This window comes from Homarus americanus, unplaced genomic scaffold (genome assembly GCF_018991925.1).
Source record: "Homarus americanus isolate GMGI-L3 unplaced genomic scaffold, GMGI_Hamer_2.0 scaffold32335, whole genome shotgun sequence".
NCBI classification, from domain to species: domain Eukaryota; kingdom Metazoa; phylum Arthropoda; class Malacostraca; order Decapoda; family Nephropidae; genus Homarus; species Homarus americanus.
The window spans coordinates 214,681-242,477 of NW_024734028.1; the positions used below are offsets into that span (position 1 = coordinate 214,681).

Sequence of the window (27,797 nt, forward strand, 5' to 3'; positions counted from 1 at the left end):
CGGTATATTTTTAATGAATGCTATTGTTTGTGTTGCTAATAATATATTTAGAATTCCGGAACTCCCAGATGTTTAGGCTTGCTTCACTCGCCACCCCACCCTCTTGGGTAGTTATAATAAGAACATAAGAACATAAGAATGGAGGAAACTGCAGCGGGCCTATTGGCCCATACTGGGCAGTCCTGTTTACACCCAACCCCTATTGCTCATATAAGCATCCAACCTATGTTTGAAGCTATTCAGCGTATTCTGGTTAATGATATTTGGTAACTTGTTCCATTCATCCACTACTCTGTTTCCAAACAAGTGTTTACCTATTTCACTCCTAAATCTAAATTTGTCTAATTTAAAACCATTCTTACGAGTTCGCTCCTGGTTGGATAGTTTGAGTACCTTTGTAATGTCCCCATTGTTTAGCTCTGACTTCCACTTATACTCCTCTATCAGGTCGCCCCTCGCTCTACGTCTCTCGAGGGAGTGCAAATTATGATGCTTTAACCTGTCTTTATACTCAAGGTTCCTAATGCCCGGGATTAGTCTTGTCATTCTCCTCTGAATTCTTTCCAAGGATTCTATATCCATTCTGTAATAAGGTGACCAGAACTGAACTGCATAATCCAGGTGTGGTCTCACAAGCACAAGATACAGTTTTAGGATGACCTCCCTAGTCTTGTAACTAACACTCCTTTGTATGAACCCAAGTACTTTATTAGCCTTGTTACGAGCAAAAACACATTGTTTACTTGGCTTTAGGTTCCTACTTATCATTACTCCTAAATCTCTCTCGCAGTCGGATTTCTCTATGGCATCTTTGTTCATCTGGTATCTGGTTTCCCTGTTTACATCTCCTATACTGAGTACTTTTCATTTCTCCACGTTGAATTTCATCTGCCATTTTTCAGACCATTCGAAAAATTTGTTTAGATCTTCCTGTAGTTTTGCGGAGTCCTCGTCAGATTTAATAACACTTCCTATTTTAGTGTCATCAGCAAATTTACTTATGTTGCTGTCTATGCCGATATCTATGTCGTTTATGTATATAATAAATAATAATGGTCCAAGTACTGACCCTTGGGGAACTCCACTTGTGACGTTGCTCCAATGGGACTTAGTGCCGTTAATGCTCACTAGCTGTTTCCTGTCCTGTAACCACGCCCTAATCTATTTAAGGATGTTACCTTTGATGCCATGTGCTTCTACCTTTCTAATTAGTCTTTCGTGGAGGACTCTGTCAAAGGCTTTGCTAAAGTCGAGATATACCACATCATAATTGTGCCCCTCGTCCACAGATTCGAAAACTGATGAAAAGAATGTTAATAGATTAGTTAGACAAGAACGTCCTCTTGTAAAGCCATTCTGGGAATCATTGATCAATCAGTGCTTCTCCAGGTGATTTCGAATAGAGTTTGAAATGATTGCTTCCAGTAATTTGCCTACTATTGATGTTAGACTGATTGGGCGGTAGTTAGAGGATAGTGATCTATCCCCCTTCTTGAAAATCGGTATTACATTCGCTATCCGCCAGGATTCTGGTACTACACCTGTTTTTAAGGACATGTTAAACAACTTTGCTAAGGGCATACTAAGCTCTTCCTTACATTCCTTTAATACTCTGGCAAATATCTCATTGGGACCAGGTGACTTATTAGGCTTTAGTTTGTCTATTTGCTTACTAACATCGTTACTAGTCACTACTATCTCGCTTAATTTGTTTTCTTCACTATCTCTGAATAGAGTCGGTGCCTCGGGTATCATGTTCAAATTTTCGGTGGTGAAAACTGTTGAAAAATATTTATTCAAATTATTGCTCATTTCTCCGTCGTTATCAGTGAGCTCGCCGGTATCTGACCGTATTGGTCCAATCTTTTCTCGTGTTTTAGTTTGATACATTTGGTAGAAGCCTTTGGGGTTTGTCTTCGCCTCCCTTGCTATCCATACCTCATTATTCCTCTTGGCTTTCCTTATCTCGGTTTTAACCCTACTCGCCAATATCTTATAATAATCCTGGAGGTAAATTTCGCCACGCTTTATCCTTCTACCTATAGCCTTCCTTTGGCCAATGATGTTGAGGGGGGCCTCCACAAAGAGGCTGCCCATAGGCCTCCACAGGTCTAAATCCGGCACTGAGTTATTATAGACGTTATACTCAATAGTGGGATCATTTGTAGATTAGCCTCAGCTTATCTCACCCTAGAATTAAATACCCGAGCATTAACCTAACACCCAGGTGTGGTGTCTTATCTTCTGGTGATGCGTGTAGGAATATTGATGTATCTGGCTATGTAATGGGTTAAGTTGTAATTGTTTCAGGTATCCGTGAGCTGTATACTCTGGTCCACGCTCCGTCACCTCTACTGAAGGAGTGATAACAGAGGCAGGCACGTGGCCTCAGGCGTGTCCCGACACCGTCACTTTCTACATCCTCACCCAGATAGACCCCCCCCTCCCCTCCTCCCAGTGTCCCTGATTTCAGGCCACAGTCCTGGTAAAGTAAAACTAACTCGTAGTAGATGTGGTAATAATGTTTTGTTAATAGGCACTAAAACTGCTGATGATAATTATGTGTAAATACCATCAATGTTTTCGCTATGATATGCATAGCAGACCTGGTGATAACGTTGTCATATTCTTTCAAGGCAGCGAGCTTCACTCAACATGACTAAAACATAAAAATACCAAACATATGATCACAACGGTTAAATACCGCATCACAGAGATGTTTATTCAACATTTCCTACAAATATGTCGTGTCAGGAATGTTTTGGTGAGCGGAGGTGGTCGGTTAGGCTAGCAATACAGCAGGAGAGGTGCGCGCTAGTTCACTGCGCCGGGGACGTCTGGCGCGCCGTGGAACTTTCCACACCGTGAACCTCACAAAGTCTCTTACATGTCTCTGCCAAATTCCACTCTTAGATTTAGATGCTCCTATGTAATTATCAACAATGAATTAATGATCCTGTTGATGATGATGAGAGAAATACATGAGTACTTTTAGCGCGGGAATTTCCAATGACGTCAGCTTGCAGCCGCTGATAATGCTGCCTTGTGACACATCAGTCAGCGTAGCTCGAAAACTCGTGTTACATATGAACATAAAACGTCTCGTCAGACTTCCACAATCCCCCAAATTCGTCGCACTGCCTCACACACACACACACCTGAAGCCCTACAAGTCCTTCGATCGGGTGTTTGTAGCAAGCTTGAAGGACATCAGCGCGGGGAAGGAGCAGCTTGGCTTTGCTTCAAGGGCTGAAACCTCAACTCATGCAGAATGTGCATCGCCCCTGTGAACCTCGTGGGTTTTCTCTATTCTCCCCCGACTGGCTGGGGAGTGCGGGGGAACTTTCCACGGAGGGTTTGGCCCAGCGCTCCCATAACCCGGGCTCAAAACTATACTTGTTACCCAAGATCTGTTTAGTTACATCTTATTACATACTACCAACTACTGACAATAATATTAATACTACTACTACTACTACTACTACTACTAATACTACTACTACTACTAATAATAATAATAATAATAATAATAATATTATTATTATTATTATTATTATTATTATTATTATTATTATTATTATTATAATAACTATTTTACTGCAGCTCAACACCAATTGACGTTCTAAAAATTACATACATGTACTAAGACCAGAACGCACATTTAGAACATTAGTGAACTATTGTTTATTGCTTTTCCCCTGACCATACCAGAGCATAAACATTTGTATAATCATTAATATTCAAAGATCAACGGACACTTGCCTAACAAGTAGTTTTTATTATTATATCAGTATAAAAATATGATAAAAGGGGGTGGGGTGACCTCATTATCACTGGTGCCTAACTGTCATGTGCAGACAACTGAGATATCTACTGTGTTTGATTGGCTAATTCTCTAACAATGAGACGAATCGCCGTCTTAACATATTGCACGAGAAAGAAAAATAATTATTTAAGGCAGAATAAAAAAAGCAAATGGATCACATGAATAATAACCCTATTTAACTTCACCTTAAGATTAAACACACTAACCTAACCTAACCTTACTAAATCTAACCTAGCCTATGCTAACCAAACCTAATTTAACCTAATATTACCTAACATAACCTAACCTAACCCCCTCAGGTAGTGCCAGGGTACTTAATCATCACGTGTAAGGATAGCAAGGGAGGCGAAGACAAACCCCAAGGGATTCTACCAAATGTATCAAACTAAAACACGAGAAAAGATTGGACCAATACGGTCAGATACCGGCGAGCTCACTGATAACGACGGAGAAATGAGCAATAATTTGAATAAATATTTTTCAACAGTTTTCACCACCGAAAATTTAAACATGATACCCGAGGCACCGACTCTATTCAGAGATAGTGAAGAAAACAAATTAAGCGAGATAGTAGTGACTAGTAACGATGATACTAAGCAAATAGACAAACTAAAGCCTAATAAGTCACCTGGTCCAGATGAGATATTTGCCAGAGTATTAAAGGAATGTAAGGAAGAGCTTAGTATGCCCTTAGCAAAGTTGTTTAACATGTCCTTAAAAACAGGTGTAGTACCAGAATCCTGGAGGATAGCGAATGTAATACCGATTTTCAAGAAGGGGGATAGATCACTATCCTCTAACTATCGCCCAATCAGTCTAACATCAATAGTAGGCAAATTACTGGAAGCAATCATTTCAAACTCTATTCGAAATCACCTGGAGAAGCACAGATTGATCAATAATTCCCAGCATGGCTTCACAAGCGGACGTTCTTGTCTAACTAATCTATTAACATTCTTTTCATCAGTTTTCGAATAGTTGGACGAGGGGCACAATTATAATGTGGTATATCTCAACTTTAGCAAAGCCTTCGACAGAGTCCCCCAAGAAAGACTAATTAGAAAGGTAGAAGCTCATGGCATCAAAGGTAACATCCTTAAATGGATTAGGGCGTGGTTACAGGACAGGAAACAGGGAGCTAGCATTAACGGCACTAAGTCCCATTGGAGCAACGTCACAAGTGGAGTTCCCCAAGGCTCAGTACTTGGACCATTATTATTTATTATGTACATAAACGACATAGATATCGGCATAGACAGCAACATAAGTAAATTTGCTGATGACACTTAAATAGGGCGTGTTATTAAATATGACGAGGACTCAGCAAAACTACAGGAAGATCTAAACAAATTTTTCGAATGGCCTGAAAAATGGCAGATGAAATTCAACGTGGACAAATGTAAAGTTCTCAGTATAGGAGATGTAAACAGGGAAACCAGATACCAGATGAACAACGACTGCGAGAGAGATTTAGGAGTAATGATAAGTAGGAACCTTAAGCCAAGTAAACAATGGGTTCATACAAAGGAATGTTAGTTACAAGTTAGCCAGGTCATCCTAAAACTGTATCTTGCTCTTGTGAGACCACACCTGGATTACACAGTTCAGTTCTGGTCACCGTATTACAGAATGGATATAGAATCATTGGAAAGAATTCAGAGGAGAATGACAAGACTAATCCCGGGCATTAGGAACCTTGAGTATAGAGACAGGTTAAAGCACCTTAATTTGCACTCCCTCGAGAGACGTAGAGCGAGAGACGTAGAGCGAGGGGCGACCTGATAGAGGTGTATAAGTGGAAGTCAGGGCTAAACAAAGGGGACATTATAAAGGTACTCCAACTATCCAACCAGGAGCGAACTCGCAACAATGGTTTTAAATTAGACAAATTTAGATTTAGGCGTGAAATAGGTAAACACTGGTTTGGAAACAGAGTTGTGGATGAATGGAACAAGTTACCAAATATCATCATTAACTCGAATACGCTGAATAGCTTCAAACATAGGTTGGATGCTTAAATGAGCAATAGGGGTTGGGTGTAAACGGGACTGCCCAGTATGGGCCAATAGGCCGGCTGCAGTTTCCTCCATTCTTATGTTCTTATGAAATAAGCTGGGGTGTCGAAACTTCAGGTGATCCCAACACATTAGGATTTTTCACTATTACAACATCTCTAAAAAAATATCTATTGTCGAAGTATTAATATTTCTTGTAACACTTACTATATACAAAGGTACTCAAACTATCCAACCAGGACCGAACTCGTAACAATGGTTTTAAATTGGACAAATTTAGATTTCTGCGTGAAATAGGTAAACACTGGTTTGGAAACAGAGTAGTGGATGAATGGAACAAGTTACCAAATATCATCATTAACTCGAATACGCTGAATAGCTTCAAACATAGGTTGGATGCTTATATGAGCAATAGGGGTTGGGTGTAAACGGGACTGCCCAGTATGGGCCAATAGGCCCGCTGCAGTTTCCTCCATTCTTATGTTCTTATATTTACAGTACCTGCTTTTATTGTACCATCAAATCCGATTTATCGGAAATTATCATGTAAATAAATAAGTAATTACCATTGCAATAAACATAATTGCCAACTAGACATAATCCTGACAGCTCTGTCCTCTTGTTCAACCTTATTACTGTACAACCCAAGTTGTACTGCTCCCACATTATACTTACGTTTTTAAAGTCCACTCTAATTTATATGTATATGTGTATGTATATATATATATATATATATATATATATATATATATATATATATATATATATATATATATATATATATATATATATGTGTGTGTGTGTGTGTGTGTGTGTGTGTAGGTGTATATGTATGTATAAATAAATAAATAAATAAATAATAAAAATAATAAATAATAAAATAAATAATTTGTTTTTTTTTTGTTTTTTTTTGTTTTTACGGGGATAAGCCCACCCAGGCACAGGTTATACTGACCCACATCAGGGCCTGGGGGGGGGCGAAAATATAATAATAATAATAATAATAATAATAATAATAATAATAATAATAATAATAATAATAACTATTATTATTATAATAATAATTAATAAATATTAATAACAAAACACAAAAAAAAAATATTAAACAATCATAATCATAAATAAATACAAAATCGAAAAAATAAATCAAGAATGAGAAATGATAAACATTATGTATGTTGTGTTGTCAAAGTAAGAGAAACAATTGAAACCCTGCAATTGTGTATAAATGAAGCAGAAAGTCAGATCAGCAACATTATGAGATGTACTTATTACTACCATGCTATTGTACTATTCCAGATGATACTAAATGTTACACAATACTTCCTTGAGATAAATGTATAGTATATATCAGGTGCCTCAAAGAGAGCTCAGGTTCTCAACTGGCTCAGCCATGTTAATATTGTTATTATTATCCACTCTGTATCTGTGTTTTTCTGGCTAAATATAATGTTTCAATCAAATGTTTTAATCAATTATCTCAGGGTGATAAGCGAAGCAGCCAATCAGCGCAGTCATTTTAGAGCTTTAATGGGTTATGTCTTGTCAAATAGACTCGGTGTACATCATTGTTGGTATACCTGCACTGTCTAAGTTGTAAAGTCTAATCTTCAGGTGATCCGTCTATATGTATACCTGAATAATTATCAATATATCTATCTGTTTATATACCTTATCTAACTATGTATGTATGTATGTATGTATGTATTTTACTGTATTACATTTTTCTGGTTTGTTATAATATTTTCGTCTCACCACAAAACTAATGAACAAAATTAACGCTTGTTTACTGTATCCTGTTTGTTTGTAAATAGATTGTTTGTGTATTTCTCTGCCCCGTGTTGAACAGCGTGTCTGTCTATTCTCTCTGTCTACTTAACATTCTATACCTGTATATCTATCTATCTATTTACTTAATGAATGAGCTTTATCCATCTTACCTGTTCTCTCACTTACCTTCCTACTATTTATAAACCCCCTAATTCTATTTTACCCGAACCTTACCTACTCCTTCTTCTCTTCCTTCTTCGCCTCCCCCATGATTGTCCATACATCTACTCACTCCCATAATCTACCTGTCTATCTTCCAGACAAACCTAATTAGTAGCTCTCAGGAAGGTAAGATATATTAAAAACTTGATACATAATACACTTGATATATTAGACACTTGATAGACACGCTATAATAGACGCGCTATATTAAACACTTGATATGATAGAAAGAGTGTAAGGTCCTGCCCTTGATATACACCACAAATGAAAGTCGTAGTACTGCTGTTATTACCGTCCTTAACAAGTAGTGAGATAGCCTGTTGTCTCTAGTGAATGATTGGACAATGTTCACTTAATTTTATACATTAAAACGTCAACTTAACTCCAATTTCAATTCAATTTCAATTGTTTATTCCTTGATAGAGGAAGCGGGATCCTAGTGCTGTCACTTCACTCCAATTTATTTTTTACGTTGCGGGTTAACTTTTTTACGCCGCTGTGTCACTGATTGACCCACACACTGACTGACTGAACCTACCAGATCCACTTCCGCACATGTTTTACTAGATACAATAAACCTCTATATTGTAAGTGAATCTGTCATGGCGTTATTACCTAGCAACACCTGTACTTTGTTTACACGGGTAATGAAGATTTTTTTTAAATGAACTTCGTCAGGTGCTCAGTAACCACCTGTTATTGCAAACCATCCGTGTTACCGTGATGGCATCTGCAACAACTGATCGAGAAGTGACAACAGTTCGCTGCTGACCGCGATATAAAACTCATTTAATAGACAAACACAGTACATGGTTCTTACCTTAAAACTGACGAAGACGCAACAGGCCAGGCTTCAATTATTTCTCTGGCCTACTGTAGATAAGAGGCTGTTTATCTCATCTCTACAGTCCCGTCTGGGTACACTACCGCACTGCAACCCTGAAAACACACGCACACGATATTTATGACAATGACCTACTTAAACGAACTGTCAAACTTTCCCAGAAAAACAAATTCCTGCACAACATTCACTCTCTACAAATTAAAATGTTTGAATGTGCTCACAAGAAAAAGAAGTTGGTGTGGCTTAAGAATCGGGCATAATAATCATGTGTGCAGTACTTAAAACAGACGAACGCTTGGGAGTCGAGGTATGTGACGCCTGGAATCTCTTCTATGTGAACTATTATTTCTGTGCTTCTTTAACCAGCAAGGAAGTCAAGCACGTATAACAGTACAGTTCACACACGAGACCAGAAGTACCATGAGAGACGCCTCCTGAATGTAAACAAAAGAGGATTCGTAATAAACGTAACATTCGAAATTAAATTAAATATCACAAAAGTATCAATTTATGCATCCGTTCTCGATTAATAACAAAGTAACATCCTAACCAATCTACCCAACCTAATCTAATCTAAAATAATGCATTTCCGTCCTTGGTTAGGTTAGATAAGGTTTGGTTGGTTGGTTTATCTTATTTACGATATAACATGGGTGGGCGGTCGCTGGCAAACGTACAGCAATGTTAATGTGAAATTACCGTTAAACCTTGTTATTTGTTGGTGCATTATTGTCTTAAGAAAACTTTTTAATCGTTTGTCCAATAATGGTCAAACGATGGTGCGCTACATAAGTCCACGTACCGTACTTGAAGAAAATGTGAGAAAAACAAAAGTAGGAAAGTGTGAGGAGAGGTTAGGTTGTAACAAAGAAAATAATCTCAACAATTAGATGCATGGCCGCGTGACGTAGGACTTAACGTGTGTAACCAATGATGGCGGTGAACAAATATTCAGGTTTAAGGCAGTGAAAAAAAAAGTGTATTTTGGTGCAAATTTAGATAATTGTTATAATGTGGTGACTAACTGAAGGCAGAACTTGGAATAAAATCAAGAAAATAAATATTATCTAGTGACGAGTAAGAGTGTGCTGTGTTTGGGTGTACTACTGAGAGATGCTATTCAATTTCATCAATTTCCAAAGTAGCAAAAATTAAGGATACATTGTATATGGATGTAACGTCCCCGTAGACTTAATTAATGTAAAGAATGCAGTGATATATGAACAACATTTTAGTAGTGAATAGAAAGTTTGTAATGTAAAATATAAATTATTGGGTTATGATCAGGCAAAACATTACCAGAATCTGAAACAAGTTTCCAGCGGTTCAAGGATTTGTGATGCTGAAGCTGAAAGGAGTTTTCTCAACAATAAAGGTTGGTCTTATTTAGTACTGTAGTAGATCAATTTTATTTCCCAAAAAGATCATGTTCTTTGCCATAACCTATTCTCATGCGTTCTAACTATAAGCACAGAGGTCATAGAGTAGAAGGAGTTGGCCAACGCGTCACACGCCATCTACTCATACAGTATGTAGTATGTCTCAGCGTCAGCAAGAGGGCGCATCAGATGCTTACTGAACTATTATGTCAAATAATTATGTAACTAATATATGTTGCATCATTATTAATTAAATATAAACTATATTAATAACGTTTTATACAAATAATAATAAGTATATCAGCTGTAACTGTTTCCTCTCACCACCACATATCTTTTCTGTGAAGTTTACATTCTCCTGTACATGCTCTACTTTTGATTCTCATTATCATGATTCATGGCTGAGTACACAGGGGTTAGGTAGTGTAGGTTAGGTTAGGCGAGTTTAGAGTGTTAATATATCAGTTAGTATGGAAAGGTTCCTGGAAAACATTTGTCAATAGTTCGATCACAAACATGGCGTAGTATGGTTGCACAGAGAAAAAAATATGAAAAGTGTAATTCCTTCACTAGATTTGGTTTATTGTTAAGGTAAGAAGTAAGTTTTCTTCTATAGATAATTTGTGTTAGGTAGCTGGTTAACCCGGGCTCTTGTTCTGAATTGTTACCTAATGTTATCGTGTTCAAGGGGTTAAGTCATCGTTGTCAAGGGGCGAAGTCATCGTAGTCAAAGGGTTAAGTCATCGTAATCAAGGGGTTTTAAGTCATCATAGTCAAGGTTTACGTCGTCATTGCCAGGAATCAAGTCATCATACTCGGGTTAGATAAGTTATCATACTCATGGGGTTAACATTATTTCGTTCACAGATGGACACACGACTTTCTTTTCTAATAAACTGTTGGCCTCTGTAGTGTTTGTGAAGAAGAAGAATATAAAACAGTCGTATGTAAAGAAAAAACTGAAAATATTACTTAATCTCACTTAATCCAACTGTTAGATAGGGTGGAATCGAAGGCATTTCGCTTTAACTCTCCTCTAGTTGATAATCTCTCTTCCTTTTCTCTTCGCCGTAATGTTGCTTCACTCTCTTTTACAGGTACTTTAACGGGCAATGTTCAGTTGATTTGGCATCATGTGTACCGCCGGCAAGGCCGTGGGCTCGTAACACTCGTCTTGCACGCGGTGCCCACCGGGTCTCTATGGATGTCGGTCACACTAGAATAACCCGTTATAGTACATCCTTATTTCCTCACACAGCCAAACTGTGGAATGTTCAGCCTTCTTCTGCGTTTCCATACTCATACAATCTGTCTTACTTCAAAAAGCTGATTTTCCGGCATCTTCGTGGTGTAAATTAATATAGTCTTTTACTCTTCTATTTTTAAATTCTTTTTACTCTTATTTTTGCGCCTCCCCCACCGGCCCTCACCTGTGTCTGGGTAGGGTATTCCCCGAGAAAAAAAAAGGCCGAGTGACAGAAACAAGTTCCAACAAACGTTTGGTAATGTGCCACTTCCTCCATCACCAGTATAGTGACTAGATGTTGAAAGATTTGGAATGACTAAGACTGTAGTGTTGACACGTTTGACCACTCGGAGTCCCTAAGATGTGTTGGAGGAGGACTCGCTGTCGCGGGAGAACCACCTCGTCATTTCAACGTCGATACTAAAATTAGAGAAACAAGGACTGTCTTTTAGAAGCAGCATTGATCCAATAAAAGTTGCAGATGTTTTGAAATGTCTTGAAGGGGTTAATTTCTCTGAAAAAGCCAGTGAAGTTCTCTATAAACCTGCCACCGATGCCACACTAGAAGCATTTGCCCTGTCAGACATTAAGTTACAGTATACCTCCTCAATATTACCTTGTAATTCAATTGATAGTAGGAACATCATAGAATCTGGTCTCATTAAACATACCGAAGCATTCAACATGAATTTGAGTAATGGCATGTACAAACTGGACAATTTTGTAATTAAGAAGATTTGTAACCAGGTGAGAAGGTTGGGTCACCTTACCCTCTGACCTGACTACCGACCGTTGCCGTGCTATTTAAAGATTAGTAGGGTCATTACCTAATACCTGACCATTGTGGACCTGGTCTCACCCTCCTCTGTATATATACACCTTGTTTTGTACTTCTCTTTAGTCTGTACTCACCCCTGAAGATGTGAATTACACGAAAGCGCTTGGGAACTTCGTGCTTAGAACTTTACTTATATATATATATATATATATATATATATATATATATATATATATATATATATATATATATATATATATATATATATATATATGTTTAATATTTGTTAATAATATTTCCTAAATTTTAGCTGTACATTTAATTGTTTCTTTTCTTGCAGGTGGACACGTGACCTGCTGCTCAGGTAAGTGGTGTCCGTCGCCCACTGCGCAGTTCTATGTTGTGTGTTTTTGTTTTAATTTTGCGTCACTCGGGTGTGTTGAAGTGTCTTGAATACCTTAACATGTGACACGTGATGCTCTGTCCTTGGTCACGGCTCATAGTATAGGCACGTACCGTACATTGTCTCAACCCCTTGGTTACCTCCTCATAACTCACCTCCTCTGCTGTACACTGTTGATGGTGGGACTCATCACACCGTCCTCATAACTCGTACTCTTCTGCCAGGTACCAGTTTTGACGCTCCCTATATACTCACCGCTTTCCATTGCGTGGGTTCCGTTCATCTTATAAGGCTGCCTCGTGCAATCATCTCACGTTTCCCGCATCTGAATGGTCGCTGGGCCACATCAGGGTTGGCTGACTCTAGTGTGGCTTCCGTCACTCACCTCAGCAACAGAGCCACACACATGCTGAACATAAAAAGATAATATCATCATCTCTATCAGTAAAATCCTTAGTGTTAATACGTCAAGATGAATTATTGTTGTTCATTATGATAAGTTGAAATAGAAATCTGATTTTAATGAATCATTTTGTTGTGTTTTCTCACTGTCCTTCTTTAGGTTACTTGTTTGAACTCAATTAACTCACATAAATTCATTTGAAATGTATCTTGGTTTTGACAAGCCCAGAGAGAGCTTCGTGTTGCCGACATGTTTGATAACACAGACCCAGGGAAATGATTGATACACTAGGCAACAAATTAAAACAAAAATCCGTAACATGGTTCAGAGCAGCTTCCTTTTGGTAAATTTGGGGTGCTGATTTCAAATCTGGCAATGAAAATTATCTAGTACGTACAGTTTATTTGTTATACAAAAAAAAATCTTACAAATACAAAAACTGAAAAATACTATTTTTCCTGTTATTTTTTTCCACGTCATCACACTGGAATTCAATAAAGAATGAAAAAAATTATAAGACACAAAGCATTAAATTAGCCACTGTATGGGCTTTTGTTATTTTATTTCATCCTTTTATGTATAGTATTGTCCTCCGATTGTAAAAACCAGCAATAGTCCCCCATCATGACAGGATCCCATCTACCCTGGTACCTTTCCTCCACACGTCTAATGTCCTGGTGAAATCGCTCTCCCTGTTCATCACTAACCGCCCCCAGATTCTCAGGAAAAAAGTCAAAGTGTGAGTGTAGGAGGTGGACTCTCAGGGACATCCTGCCTCCTAAGTTTTTTAATTTTTTTAAGAGTTCCTCTACAAGTTGGCAATAGTTTTCTTCCTTCTTGTTTACAAGAAACCCCTTGACTACAGATGTGAAGGATTTCCATGCAGTTAGCTCATTTTCATTTAGTTTGTTTTCAAAGTCGTCATCACGAAGTAACTTTCTTATCTGTGGGCCAACAAAGATGCCCTCTTTGACTTTAGCATCACTGAGCTGTGGGACTTTTCCCCTCAAGTACGCGAACCTATCACCTTGTTTGTCCATAGCCTGCACAAAATTCTTCATTAGTCCCAGCTTGATGTGTAAAGGAAGTAGAAGTACATCGTTTGGGTCAACCAAGGGAGTATATTTAACGTTGCTTTTTCCTGGAACAAACTCTTCTCTCTTTGGCCAGTCCTTTGTGCTGTAGTGTTTTTCTGTTGCTCTGCTGTCCCATAAATATAGAAAACAGCAATATTTCGTGAACCCTCCTTGAAGGTCGGATAGAGGGGCTATAACCTTCAAATCGCCGCAGATCTGCCATCTATACTCCTTGTATTTAATAGTAGTCAGTATTTTCTCCATACTATCGTACGTTTCCACCAAACCTACAGAATGCGCTTCTGGAACTGAGGGCTTCTGGTTCCCATTATGCAACAATACTGTTTTCAAACTAAACTTGGAGGAATCTATCAAAAGCCGCCATTTCCTTTGGGTCATGTTTTTCTCCCATCTCTGACATCAGTCCATCTACATCAGTACACACACAGAGGGAATCCTGCCTACTGTAGAGTGAGGTTAGGGACAGCATTTCCTCCCACTTACTGTTCAGTAGTGTTAACCTTGCATTTAATATATCCCTACCAACACATGTACGTATCTTATATTCCTACACTACATATACTGTACACATATATCATAAAAATGTTACGTGACTGACATTTTTTATTGCCATATTTGAAATCAGCCCAAAATTAATAAAGTGCAGCGTATTTGATCCATGTAACCGAACCCTTGTCAACTAGTGGCTCGAAGAGACTACTACTACTACTACTACCACTAGGACCAAACACACCCTGCTGCTGAATATGTATTAATGATAGAACGGATGTCGTGTTATGATATAAATTCCATTACATTTATGCAGTATACTGTATAACAAATGAAAATATATGCGTCATTAACGGTATAAAATTGTTTTTTAATTTGAATGTTTTACAGTACAATATACAGTTTTACATTATGATTGGAGAATTCTTGTAGTCACGGTTCTGCTAAGGAAACTTGTATTGATGACGTATAACATAATGTAAAATTACAAAACTACGAAATACAAATAATAATTGGCACGTTGATCATAAACTAGTTTTCAGTAAGTCATAACTCACCCTGGCAGTAGATAGATTAGAATATTAACAGACTGTATACTATTTAACGAATGCTGCTTACTTTGGCGTATCGTAGGTTGCAAATGAAAATGTGAAAAGTGGGTCCCATAGCCATGACCTGCTCGTTAGGGACAGCGTGGCTACAACAGCCCATCGGTACACAAGGAGGCAACATGGTCAGTACTGCTCTCGACCACATTCACTTCCCCAGTTGGCAAACTTAAGGTACCAATATGCACAGCTGGGTGAACTGGAAGTGCCCGGGGATTCGAACCACTAACCCCCTGAACAGGAGGCGAGCGCTGTATCTACTTGACCGTTCCTTGCAAAATGGATTGAAGTTAATTGGATAATTTCATGTGTGGTATAACCCTGAATTCTAAATTACGTAAGTTTATATTCTTGAATTGTGTATATTTAGTAATTGTCCAAGCGGGATGTTGTAACCATTTCTTGTGAACAGTGAATCTTCATTTCTTTGAGAGAGAAAGAGAGAGCCGAAGACGCTCATATGGCTACTTTGATCCTGTTGCTCCCTCACCCCTACCACCCTTCCAATAGGTTAGACAGACGGAACGGGAAGCCACAAATAGGTTATCAATGCTGAAATCTGGTCCCAGTAGCCGTTATTATTATTATTATTATTATTATTATTATTATTATTATTATTATTATTATTATTATTATTATTATTATTATTATCATTATTATTATTATTATTAGCGAAAATCTCCTCAGCGAAGAAATTCATCCCCTTTCTTTGAAGCATCCTGTTGGTTGCGCTCACGTGTGACTGTTTACGCTTCATCAGCTGGCGTGGGTAACTTGTGATTGGTTAATATTCCTTCAGAGTGTTTGTTCCAGGCACAGTGATTGGTTTTAGAGAGTCAAAACAAATGCACCGCAACTCTCTGGCGGTATCTCCTGAATTAAACTTCTTTTCGGTCCCGCAGGCCGTTATCATCATCTGTTATCAGGTTCCCACGGTCACCCCACCTCGAGATAAGGAAAGGTTGGTCAAAATCACGGCCGTGTTGCGTGACTCGTTGAAAGTGTCCACAGGCTGATGGCCCATGGTCTGACACCTCTGAGGCTTCTTCAACCTGCCGCGAAGTCCTTTCTGGTGCGTCACGGGGAGTCCTTGTAGGAGTCAGGGAGGGAGGCTATCTAACGGCAGGAAGGGCGTCCGTATGGTGATGTAACCACCGTCAGTACTTTACGTCAACAAACAAGAGCAATAAACTCTTGGAGGAACGGTTTACCATTGTTCAGTGTTGCTGGTTCTCTCAATAGTTGAATATGATAAATAACTTAATTATTTGAATCCTTTGGTGTTCTTTACAAGTAAAGTATTTTGTATGTCGTTGTCAAAATTATCTTACTTTGATTTGTCTTCCTGTTAATGAATTATAAAGACAAAGCCCGGGTTTTGTAGTTTATCATGAGTTTAAAATTCGCGCAAATACTTCAGTAAGCGCGCCCATAACTTTCCAGCAGAAAGCTCTACACGGGAAGCTACCAACCCAAACAATCACATTACCTACTTTACTCTAGTTTGAATCAGACTGGAGGGATAACAATGGCAACTACTAGTTTAAACCCAATAACAGCTGCTGCATAACCCATGGTGTTTTGTTTTAGTAAAAGTTCGTGAGTACACCTGGCAACGTGCAAAGCGACAATGAACGCTTCAGTTATAGACAATCGGCACGCTTCGCGAGGCGTACCCACACTAAGCAATCATACTACATTAAGTGAAATAAACCTCACCTATTAGCTTAACTCCAATCAAACTTAACCTTACTAACTTAATCAAACGACAAACCCCCAACTTAACCTAACCTAACCCAACGTAAAAAGAATCGGTAATTTACAGTGTATATAACAGGCAAGACTATACTGTACCCCTATGTACTAAACAACAATCAAGTAAAGTTTTGGTATTTTTATACAATTTCAAATTCATCAACATTTCCACTTTAATTAACCTTAGGTTGATTACGGTTAAGTTAGTATTGAGGTTTAATTAGCAAATGTAATAAGCCAGGGTATAAGATCTGGGGAAAAATGGTCATGTCAGGGGGAATTGATTTAGAGAATGCATACCCACTGAACGAGGGCACTACTTACCACGGGATTCTTCACCCCGTGGTGTGAGGGTGAGAAAAAAATAAGTAATAAAACAACAGGGCAAATCGCGCTGCACCAGTAAGTTCCGCATGTTTTACCCTCTCTCTCTGTGCTTTATCATTCTACTCTGTCCTCTGTCTGTTTATACTGTAAATCATCTGAACTCTCAAATACCAATTTACATCTTCCCATCAAGACGGCCCCCCCCAGCTCGCCCCTGCTGTTTCCTGAAGGCGGCAAGGTAAGTCAGGTGGTCCCAGAAACATGAGCATGAGGCAGGTGTGTGCTATCCCATATAGTATATCCACGGTCTCAGGTATTTAATGTGTGTGTGTGTATTGTGCCCAATGCTCCAGGTTGTGTAATAAATGACCTCCACGCAACTCCCTGGCTGGTCTTCAGAGGCAAACAGCGACTTATGGAGGAAGAGTGCAGAAGAAGGCATGGAAGATGTTCTCTCTCCTCTCCCTCTTACGCCACACATCAAGAGGAACATGGTACAATAGCCTCAACACTTCAAGCATCATTCACAGGCTACGGGTAAAGCCTGCTACACACACACACACACACACACACACACACACACAAACCACACACACACACACACACACTTCAGGATTTACATTAGACAGTCACCAAAACTAGGCCACCAACAACCACGTCACACAACCATACCAAGACAACGGTTATGCATATCAACCTCTCCTCGGACGTTGTCCCACCCCCCTCCTTACTTTGCGATTTTAACACACTCCAGGTTGTAGAGATTTCACAAAGCTCCTCGGCGTCACCATACTGTAGGCAACAAACTAAATTGGAAATCACACGTCCAGTAGTAACCAAATCCTCAGTTTCCGTCTCCACCTCCTCCTCCGACTCAAGTCCCTAGAGTTCGTTCGCCAAGCCTCCTCGGTGTTTACTCAACATTCATACTTCCCAAAGTTCTTCCTTCTCTCCTACCTGGTCTTCTCCTAAATACCACACAACGTAAACACCTAGAAAAAGTGCAAAAGAGGGGCATGCCAAGATTATTCTCTCCTTCTTACTCCACATATGAAAACAACACACTGACCTCTCGGCTCTCTTTGACCATCACCACGACCTCATCTGCAAATTTGGTGAGAAGCTTCTGCATCATATGACACGGCTCTACTACCACCCAAGTCCCTCGTCCGAAATTGCTGTTTCGACACCACAACCGCATCCAGCCCATATGAGCACGAACTGTCGCTATAAGAACAGCCCAGTCCCAACCATTGTAAAATTATCAATAACTGTAATTAACCAGTGTATTCACTCCCAGTAAATTTTACTTTTTGCTGTCACTATGTTGAAATGCCCTGTAGTTTGAGCTTCCATCAGTTATTATATATCATATCTGTATCACTTATTTACTTGTATATTATTATCAAAGACCAATTCCCCAATTATGTAACTGTATAATTTCAGCCTTCCGGCTGCCATGCTCTCTCAATAAACCGTTAATTATTAATTATTATTATTATTTTTCACACACACACACTCACATACGGTCAAATCAAGTCGCCAACTGTCAGTCTCGGTCAAACAGAGACAGCTGACGAAAGGGAGGTAGAGGTTGACGAAGGGAGGTGGAAGCTGACGAAGGGAGGTAGAAGTGACGAAGGCGAGGAAGACTGGCAGAAGGTAGGGAGGCATGACAAGTACTGAGGATTGTCTGGCTGATGATGATAAGGTAATAGAAGCTGTTGACCTGAAAGTGAGGAACCTGTGAGACCTATGTGTGTGTGTGTGTGTGTATTATAATAATAATAATAATAAACGGTTTTATTAATAGAGGCAGCCGGTGGCTCAAAAATACAGACTTACATTTGATTTAGACATAATGATATAATATGCATTGAATACATTTACAGGGCTGTACAGTACATAAATCAGGAGTTGTTTATTATTTTAACAATAGATGAGATGGTGCTGTTCTTATATCTCGGTGCGGGCTCTTATGGGCTGGATTTTGTAGTGGCGGACTGCGCAGAGTTGGGTTGGGGGCTGCAGGTGGCAGGAGGTGGCGATTACAGAGGTGGTGCAGTAGTCCACTGCCAAACCTTTCCAGTGCTTGGTGGTGGGGAGGTCACTGAGGATGGCATTTCCAGGTTGGAAAGCGTTGGTGTAGCGGGTATTCTGCCCGAGCATGATTCTGCAGGCCCTTTCTGTACCTTCTCGCTGACGTTGTTGGGTGGAGTTGAGACGACCAGGCTGGTGACGCATACGTTAGTTTGGGGAGAATAAAGGCGTTGTAGCTGGTCCTCAGCTCTGGCGTGGGTGTCCCAAGTGACCTAAGTTGTCGTAGCATGTAGAGACGGTACGAGGCTGCCTTGACTGTGTTTTTTCATGGGCCTTCCAGTCAAGTTTGTTGTCTATAGTTACACCCAGGAGTTTGGCAGACTGCACCAGCTGGAGGGATGGGCACCCACTGGACTGCTGGGGCTTGCACTGGAGTGGTGGCGGTATTGATGTGCATGACTATGGCTTTGGTGTGGTTAATGACCTTGTTCTCCGTAGTCCATGCCAGTAGCCTGTAGAGTGCCTTGTGCGATGAGTAGTCTGGTGCGGTGTTGTCCACTGAAACCCCAACAGTGCAGTCATCGTACTTCCACCAGAGTGTCCGATAGAGCGTCGTTGATCAGGATGAGGAAGCACAGTGGTCCCATCTTTAGTCCCGGGGAACACGCAGGTGAGGTGTTGGAATGTAGGCAAGCCTGATACCTACTGCCTGGCGACGTCCACTCATGAAATCAGTGAGCCATGAGACCAGGTGGTGGGCAACCCTAGTGCAATAGCCTTGTTGATAGCAGTGCAGTGATCAACGAAGTCAAAGGCCTTCAAGTCCACAAAGGCAGCAACCAGTGATGTCTTACGTTTCTGCAAGTTTTTGTGCAGAAAATCCAGAAAGCTCACCAACAGTGTGATGTAGAAAGTCCTCATATTGCCAAATTGCTGTGGATCAATTGACTGATAGATACTGGCAAATGCCCACTCTAAAACAAAGTCCTCCAAAGTAGACTGGGTTATGGGGGTATGGCAACTGGCCTGAGGTCGTTAGGGGACTGTGGGGTGGTGACCTTGAGGGGTGGGGTGACAAATGCGTTTCATTAGGGCATTTACGTCTGAGGGATGCATTAATAATAGAACAGAGGGTGGCAAGTTGACCTGCAAACTCCTTGTATATTTTGATTGGGAGGTCAATAGGGGTCGTGGAGCGTTTGGATTTTAATTTCAGTAGTTTGTTGGCGATTTCATGGTTTGAACACTGGGAGGAGGGAGGAGAAGGTAAGTAGCTTGAATTGAATTGAATTGTAACAGTTTATTTAGCCAGAAAAATACAGATACAGAGTGGATATAACAATAATAATAACATGAGCTGAGCCAGTTGAGACCCTGAACTCTCTTTGAGGCACCTGATATATACAGTACTATACATTTATCTCAAGGAAGTATTTTGTAACATTTAGTATCATCTGGAATAGTACAATAGCATAGTAGTAATAAGTACATCTCATAATGTTACCACGGTTATCACTTCAATATATATTTTATATTTATTATTTTTATTTATTTATTTATTTATTTATTTATTTATACATAATACACATACCTATACATATACACACACACACACACACACATATATATATATATATATATATATATATATATATATATATATATATATATATAAATATACATATACATATACACTCACATACATACACATACACATATAAATTAGAGTGGAATTTAAAAACATAAGTATAATGGGGGAGCAGTACAACCTGGGTTGTGCAGAAATAAGGTTGAACACGAGGACAGAGCTTTCAGGATTATGTCTAGTTGGCAATTATGTTTGTTGCAATGGTAATTACTTATTTATTTACATGATAATTTCCGATAAAACGGATTTGGTGGTACAATAAAAGCAGGTACTGTAAATATAGTAAGTGTTACAAGAAATATTAATACTTCGACAATAGATATTTTTTTAGAGATGATTTAAAGGAAGGGAGCGTAGTCTTTGCTCGGTTGGGTGGGGGTAAGTTGTTCCATACCTTCACACCATGATATTTTATGGAGGTCTGGGACTGAGAGGAGCGCATGGGGTTGGTCTTAGTAGCTCTGGGTGCCTTAAGTTGTATCTCTGATTATTCCGGAACTGAAAGTAATTATTGTCAAGCAAGTGATTGATAGATTTGTAAACAAAGAGGGCACAGCAGTAGGTGTTAATATCTTCGAATTTTAAAAATTTCAATATAGCAAATTTTTCGTTTGAGTGATCTGTTTTTTTCAAGTAGGTCATTGTCCGTACAACTCTCTTTTATGCAGTAACCAGAGATTGTGTTTTTGAAGAGCCAGAGGCCCCCCATAGTGTGTGACAGTGTATCAGGCGTTGGTAAACAAGATCATGATAGATTTCTTTCATTGCTGTGAGAGTGAGTGACTGTCGAGTGTGATACATGATACTTCACTGTTTATTGATTTTACTGTGAATGGCTTGTATGTGGTTTCTCCAGTTATGTTTGTCATCAACAATAACCCCGAGGAATTTAGTATTTTGTTCGCGTTTAAGGACTATATTACCAAGGTACAGGGGGTTCAAGTCTGGAGGTAAGTTTTTTCTTCTGTGAAAGATCGTGTAGTGGGTTTTCTCAAGATTTAGAGTCAGTTTATTACGTATTACCCAGGTCCCGACTTTAGTTAATTCAGTGTTCATAGTTCTCATCAAGGAATGGAGGTCTGAGTTGCTGGCATAGAGATTACTATCGTCTGCAAATAAGTTGTATTTTATGAGTGGGCTGGCGTGGACTATGTCGTTTATGTACAACAAAAACAGTACTGGACCGTAGAGAGACGGTCATGTGACTGTCTGCATGATGGTAGAGAGACGGTCATGTGACTGTCTGCATGATGGTAGTGAGACGGTCATGTGACTGTCTGCATGATGGACCAAATATTTAAAAAAAGATGAGTAACTCTTTCACCACCGACATTGAAAACATTCGACCATGAAAGTAACGTTGGGTGTTTAATCATCACGTGAAATAAGTTGGGGATGGAGACTCGTCTTTATATCCAACACTTTCTTTATAACACATCATATTCTTAATGGCTCCTAAAAGAAATGTTTCCCTTCAATTTATGATGTGAAAACGCATTTACATCTTATTCAGGATACGACACAAATATGAATTCACACAAGTATGTAAGTAAAATCTTTCCAATAAATGACTTAGGATAATTTATACCATAAAGGTGGGATTCTCACACACTCTTGAGCCAAATGTTATTCCTAGGAAGAAATGTTAAGACGCACGAAACTGACTCACTCGAGCAACGAGGTAATATGGTTAGGTTAGGTCTAAATTACACTCAGATTGTATCTTTACTCCCGGCGGTCTCCTGGTCCAAGATAAAGAATAGGAGATAAGGGTGATTGGAAGAAGTCTCTCTCTCTCTCTCTCTCTCTCTCTCTCTCTCTCTCTCTCTCTCTCTCGCACACACATACACACACACTCAGCGAGACACTAAGGCACTGTATTAAATGTTTAACATATGCTCACACACACACACCTGTCGTTAATTAGTTTTATAGACCTTTACATTTGCATATTGAAAGGTTTATGATGATGATGATGATGATGATAATGATGATTATGACGATAATGATAGTGAAAGTTCATTACCTAACAGAACTTATCGTGCTCTCTAGCTTACCTGTCGAGTCACCTGGTACTAATGAAATCCTCACACCTGAGTCACCGGGAACACAGGGCAAGGTGATTATGTAACCTCGAGTCACTTATAACTGACAATCTGATAGTATTGGCTGATACGAGTGAGTATTAACCTTGATCATTGAGCCTTAACATAGATGAGTGGGTCGAGATCTTGATCAGTGACTCGAGGTCTTGATCATTGAGTCTTAACCTTGATCAGTGGGTCGAGGTCATGATCATTGGGCCTTAACCTTGATCACTGAGCCTTAACCTTGATCAGTGGGTCGAGGTCTTGATCATTGAGTCTTAACCTTAATCAGTGTGTCTTCTTAACCTTGATCAGTGGGTCGAGGTCTTGATCATTGAGTCTTAACCTTAATCAGTGTGTCTTCTTAACCTTGATCAGTGGGTCGAGGTCTTGATCAGTAGGTCAAGGTCTTGATCACTGAGTCTTAACCTTAATCAGTGTGTCTTCTTAACCTTGATCAGTGGGTCGAGGTCTTGATCATTGAGTCTTAACCTTAATCAGTGTGTCTTCTTAACCATGATCAGTGGGTCGAGGTCTTGATCACTGAGTCTTAACCTTAATCAGTGTGTCTTCTTAATCTTGATCAGTGGGTCGAGGTCTTGATCCGTTGTAAAGTTCCGGAGCCAAAGGATTAAGTGATAGGTTAGGTTAGGTTAAGTGAACTTAATTTTGGTTAGGTTAAGTTTGGTTAGGTAAGGTTAGGTTAAGTTAGGTTAGGTTTGGATACATTAATTTTGGTTAGGTTAGGTTTTGATACATTAAGTTTGGTTAAGTTAGGTTTTGATACATTAAGTTTGGTTAAGTTAGGTTTTGATACATTAAGTTTGGTTAAGTTAGGTTTTGATACATTAAGTTTGGTTAAGTTAGGTTTTGATACATTAAGTTTGGTTAAGTTAGGTTTTGATACATTAAGTTTGGTTAGGTTAGGTTTGGATTCGTTAGGCTAGGTCAGGATAGGTTAGGTTTGCATACGTTAGGTTAGGTTAGGTTAAGTTAGGTTAGGTTAGGTTTGGACACGTTAGGTGAGGTGAAGAATAAGCGTTCTGTGGCCGAAACGTTTGTTTACAGTTTCAACACGAGTCTGTATCCCCAGCTGGCAGGAAACAGCTGATCACGTCTCACAGCTGACTGAATATTGAACCCTGTGTGTGTGTGTATGTGTGTGTGTGACCTATCCTCTATATCACCCCTACCTACACTCACCTACCACATCTTCAACCACCTCTATCACACCCTCTACCACACCTACCACAATCTCTCTCTGCCACACTCTCTACCACATCCACCACACTCTCTACCACAATTTTCTCAACAGTTTCCAGACATACAAAATATTACCCAAAAGGAACACACACACACACACACACACACACACACACACACACACACACACACACACACACACACACACACACACGAGCACGAACTGATCGCTATAAGAACAGCCCAGTTCCAACCATTGTAAAAATTATCAATAACTTGTAATCAACCAGTGTATTCACTCCCAGTCAATCTTATTTTTTGCACTGTCACTATGTTGAAATGCCCTGTAGTTTGAGCTTCTTCCCACCTAGTTATTATATATCATATTTGTATCACTTACGTTACTTGTATATTATTTGTAAATCAAGAGACCCATTCCCCAATTATGTAACTGTATATTTTAAGCCTTCCTGCTGCAATGCTCCTCCAATAAACCATTAATTATTATTATTATTATTATTATTATTATTATTATTATTATTATTATTATTATTATTATTATTATTATTTACACACACACACTACTACTACAACTACTACTTTGTTGTCACTCGGAATCGAGTATGACGATCATCCAGCTATGATACAATGGTATGAGTTATTAAGGCTCTCAACTAGGTTGGTGAATTTTAAGGTGACTAAAGAGGCCGATACGGGACAGGCAGAGTCGTTCACATGTGGATGGCTTCATCTAGTGCGGGAGGGGTGGCGGCAACGTATTTCCGGCGCTGGCGCTTGTCTGCCTCGGTTTGCAGTTGGGCTAATTCGAAAGTATTGACACCTTCTCTTGTGGTGATCCTCCAAGAGTTGCGGTGTGGAGTGATCGTCTCCCAGGTGAGAGGGTCGATTTGGCACTTTTTCTGGTTTGTCTTACAACTATCCTTATATCTTTTCAGTTGCACGCCAGCATTACGTTTACTATTCCTTAGGTGACTGTAAAGTAGCTGCTTTGGCAGTCTACTGTCGTCCATGCGGGTAACATGGCCAGTCCAACGTAGTTGTTCATAGATAATGGTAGCCTCGATGCTCCTGCAGTTGGTGTCAGCAAGAATACTGGCATTTGTTCTCTTGTCTTCCCAGTGAACTCGGAGGATGGAACGTAAACTACTTTGGTAAAAGGTTTTAAGTGCCTTGAGGTGCCTTCTGTATGTGACTCAACTAACCCATGTCTCACTGCCATATAGCAGGGTGGAGAGGACCACTGCTCGATATACGTGCAACTTTGTAGATAATTTCAGCTCCCTACAGCTGAAGACACGGGTACGGAGTCTGCCGTGGACAGGTACTGAAACTGGGTAATATTAGAGAGGGTAGTACCATTAAGCTGGATGGATGGTGGAGATGTGGTTGAACCAGGGGCAGGCTGAAAGAGAATCTGAGTCTTATGCACATTCATCTCAAGGCCGAAGTGTGCATAAACATTTGCATAGGTGTTCAGGATCTCCAAAAGGTCGCGTTCAGTGAGAGCAACAAGGGTGAGGTCGTCTGCATACTGAATCTCAGTACTGGAAGCTGCCGACACCTTTGTTCCTGCCTGGAGTCGTCTTATTTTGAAAAGACCCTTCATAAGGTACTCTATGTCCATCCCGCCGACTAAATTGGCACTAGTACGAGTAAGGAAAGCAGCCAAGAAAATGGAAAAGAGAGTTGGCACCAGTACACATCCTTGTTTAACCCCCGTTTGGATGGAGAAGAACTCAGACTATACCTCCTATACCGTCGTTGGGGTCCTGTTGGAGCTCTATAAACATGTCTGCTCCACCACAGATTTTTTGTTCAGGGTTTACTCCCGTAGCCCTATACCTACCAAGGTTAATCCGCAAGGCAGCGGGGCAGTGGTTGATAGGTGCCAGTACGTGTCCATATGCCAGTGAGCCTATGCACTATCCCTCTGGGGCCCACTGCTACTCTAGATCTCTAGCCTTGGCGCACGAGGCACCCAGTTACCGTGTGTTGCCACGAAGAGGTACAACAGGAGTCTTAATGGTGAAGAGGCTGTGTACTGGCAGGGAAGACTTATGCAAATTGTTTCCCTGTTCTCCACGAGGGCTAGCCAGCAGTGGTAGCTGAAAGTGAGAGGAAGCAAGCAGTGCTTGCACCTTTACACTAACATAATGCTGCCACACTAGAGGCATCACAACACCCTGTACGCACACACAGACATATACACACACATCACACTTAATGTTATATACCTCCACTAATACAAGGCTCTCACTGTCCTTGAGGCCATGTTAGGTTAGGTTAGGTTATGTTAGGTTAGGTTGGTAAGGACACATTATGCTGGCCCTCTATTGTTATAAGGTCAAGAGATGTGAAAGGTCAATTGGGTTATCCTGTGTGAGTTGGTACACTTTACCTGCCTAGAAATCATTGTTATTGTTGTTGCTTATATTATTATTATTATTATTATTATTATTATTATTATTATTATTATTATTATTATTATTATTATTGTTATTGCTGATAGTAAGTAATAGTAGTACAGTAATAGTTTTATAGTAGTATTAGTACTATTATCACCACCACTATCATTATTCTTATTGCCGTAAGATTTCCTTATACATAAGAACGTAAGAACATAAGAATGGAGGAAACTACAGCGGGCCTATTGGCCCATACTGGCAGTCCCATTTACACCCAATCCCTAGTGCTCATATATCCATCCAACCTATGTTTGAAGCTATCCAGCGTGTTCGAGTTAATGATGATGTTTGGTAACTTGTTCCACTCATCCACTACTCTATTTCCAAACCAATGTTACCTATTTTGCGCCTAAATCTAAATTTGTCTAATTTAACATCATTGTTACGAGTTCGCTCATGGTTGGATAGTTTGAGTACCTTTGTAATGTCCCCTTTGTTTAGCCCTGACTTCCATTTAGACACCTCTATCATATCGCCCCTCACTTTACTTCTCTCGAGGGAGTCCAAATTAAGATGCTTTAACCTGTCTCTGTACTCAAGGTTCCTAATGCCCGGGATTAGTCTTGTCATTTACCTATGAATTCTTCCCAAGCATTCTATATCCATTCTGTAATACGGTGACCAGAATTGAACTCCGTAATCCAAGTGAGGTGTCACAAGCGCAAGATATAGTTTTATGATGACCTCGCTAGTCTTGTAACTAACACTCCTTTGTATGAAGCCAAGTACTTTATTAGCCTTGTTTCGAGAAAATACACATTGTTTACTTGGCTTAAGATTCCTACTTATAATTACTCCTAAATCTTTCTCACATTTGGATTTCTCAATAACATCGTTGTTCATCTGGTATCTAGTTTCCCTGTTTACATCTCCTTTACTGAGTACTTTACATTTGTCCTCATTGAATTTCATCTGCCATTTTTCAGACCATTCAGAAACTTTGTTTAGATCCTCCTGTAGTTTTGCCGAGTCCTCGTCAGATTTAATTACACGCCCTATTTTCACGTCATCAGCAAATTTACTTATGTTGCTATCTACGCCGATATCTATGTCGTTTATGTATATAATAAATAATAATGGTCCAAGTACTGAGCCTTGGGGAACTCGACTAGTGACATTGCTCCAATCGGATTTATTGCAGTTAATGCTCACTCGCTGTTTCCTGTCCTGT

General features: G+C 39.6%; 1 protein-coding gene across 1 annotated transcript in view; it reads right to left on the bottom strand.

The window, feature by feature from the left end:
- LOC121870130 (DNA ligase 1-like) overlaps window positions 1-8,690 on the bottom strand; it is a 66,865-nt gene extending 58,175 nt beyond the window's left edge. Inside the window, exon 1 of the mRNA XM_042371904.1 lies at window positions 8,654-8,690. The gene's annotated coding sequence lies outside the window, so the exon portion shown is untranslated. The remainder of the gene's footprint in view (window positions 1-8,653) is intronic.
- Between the last annotated feature and the right edge of the window lie 19,107 nt (window positions 8,691-27,797).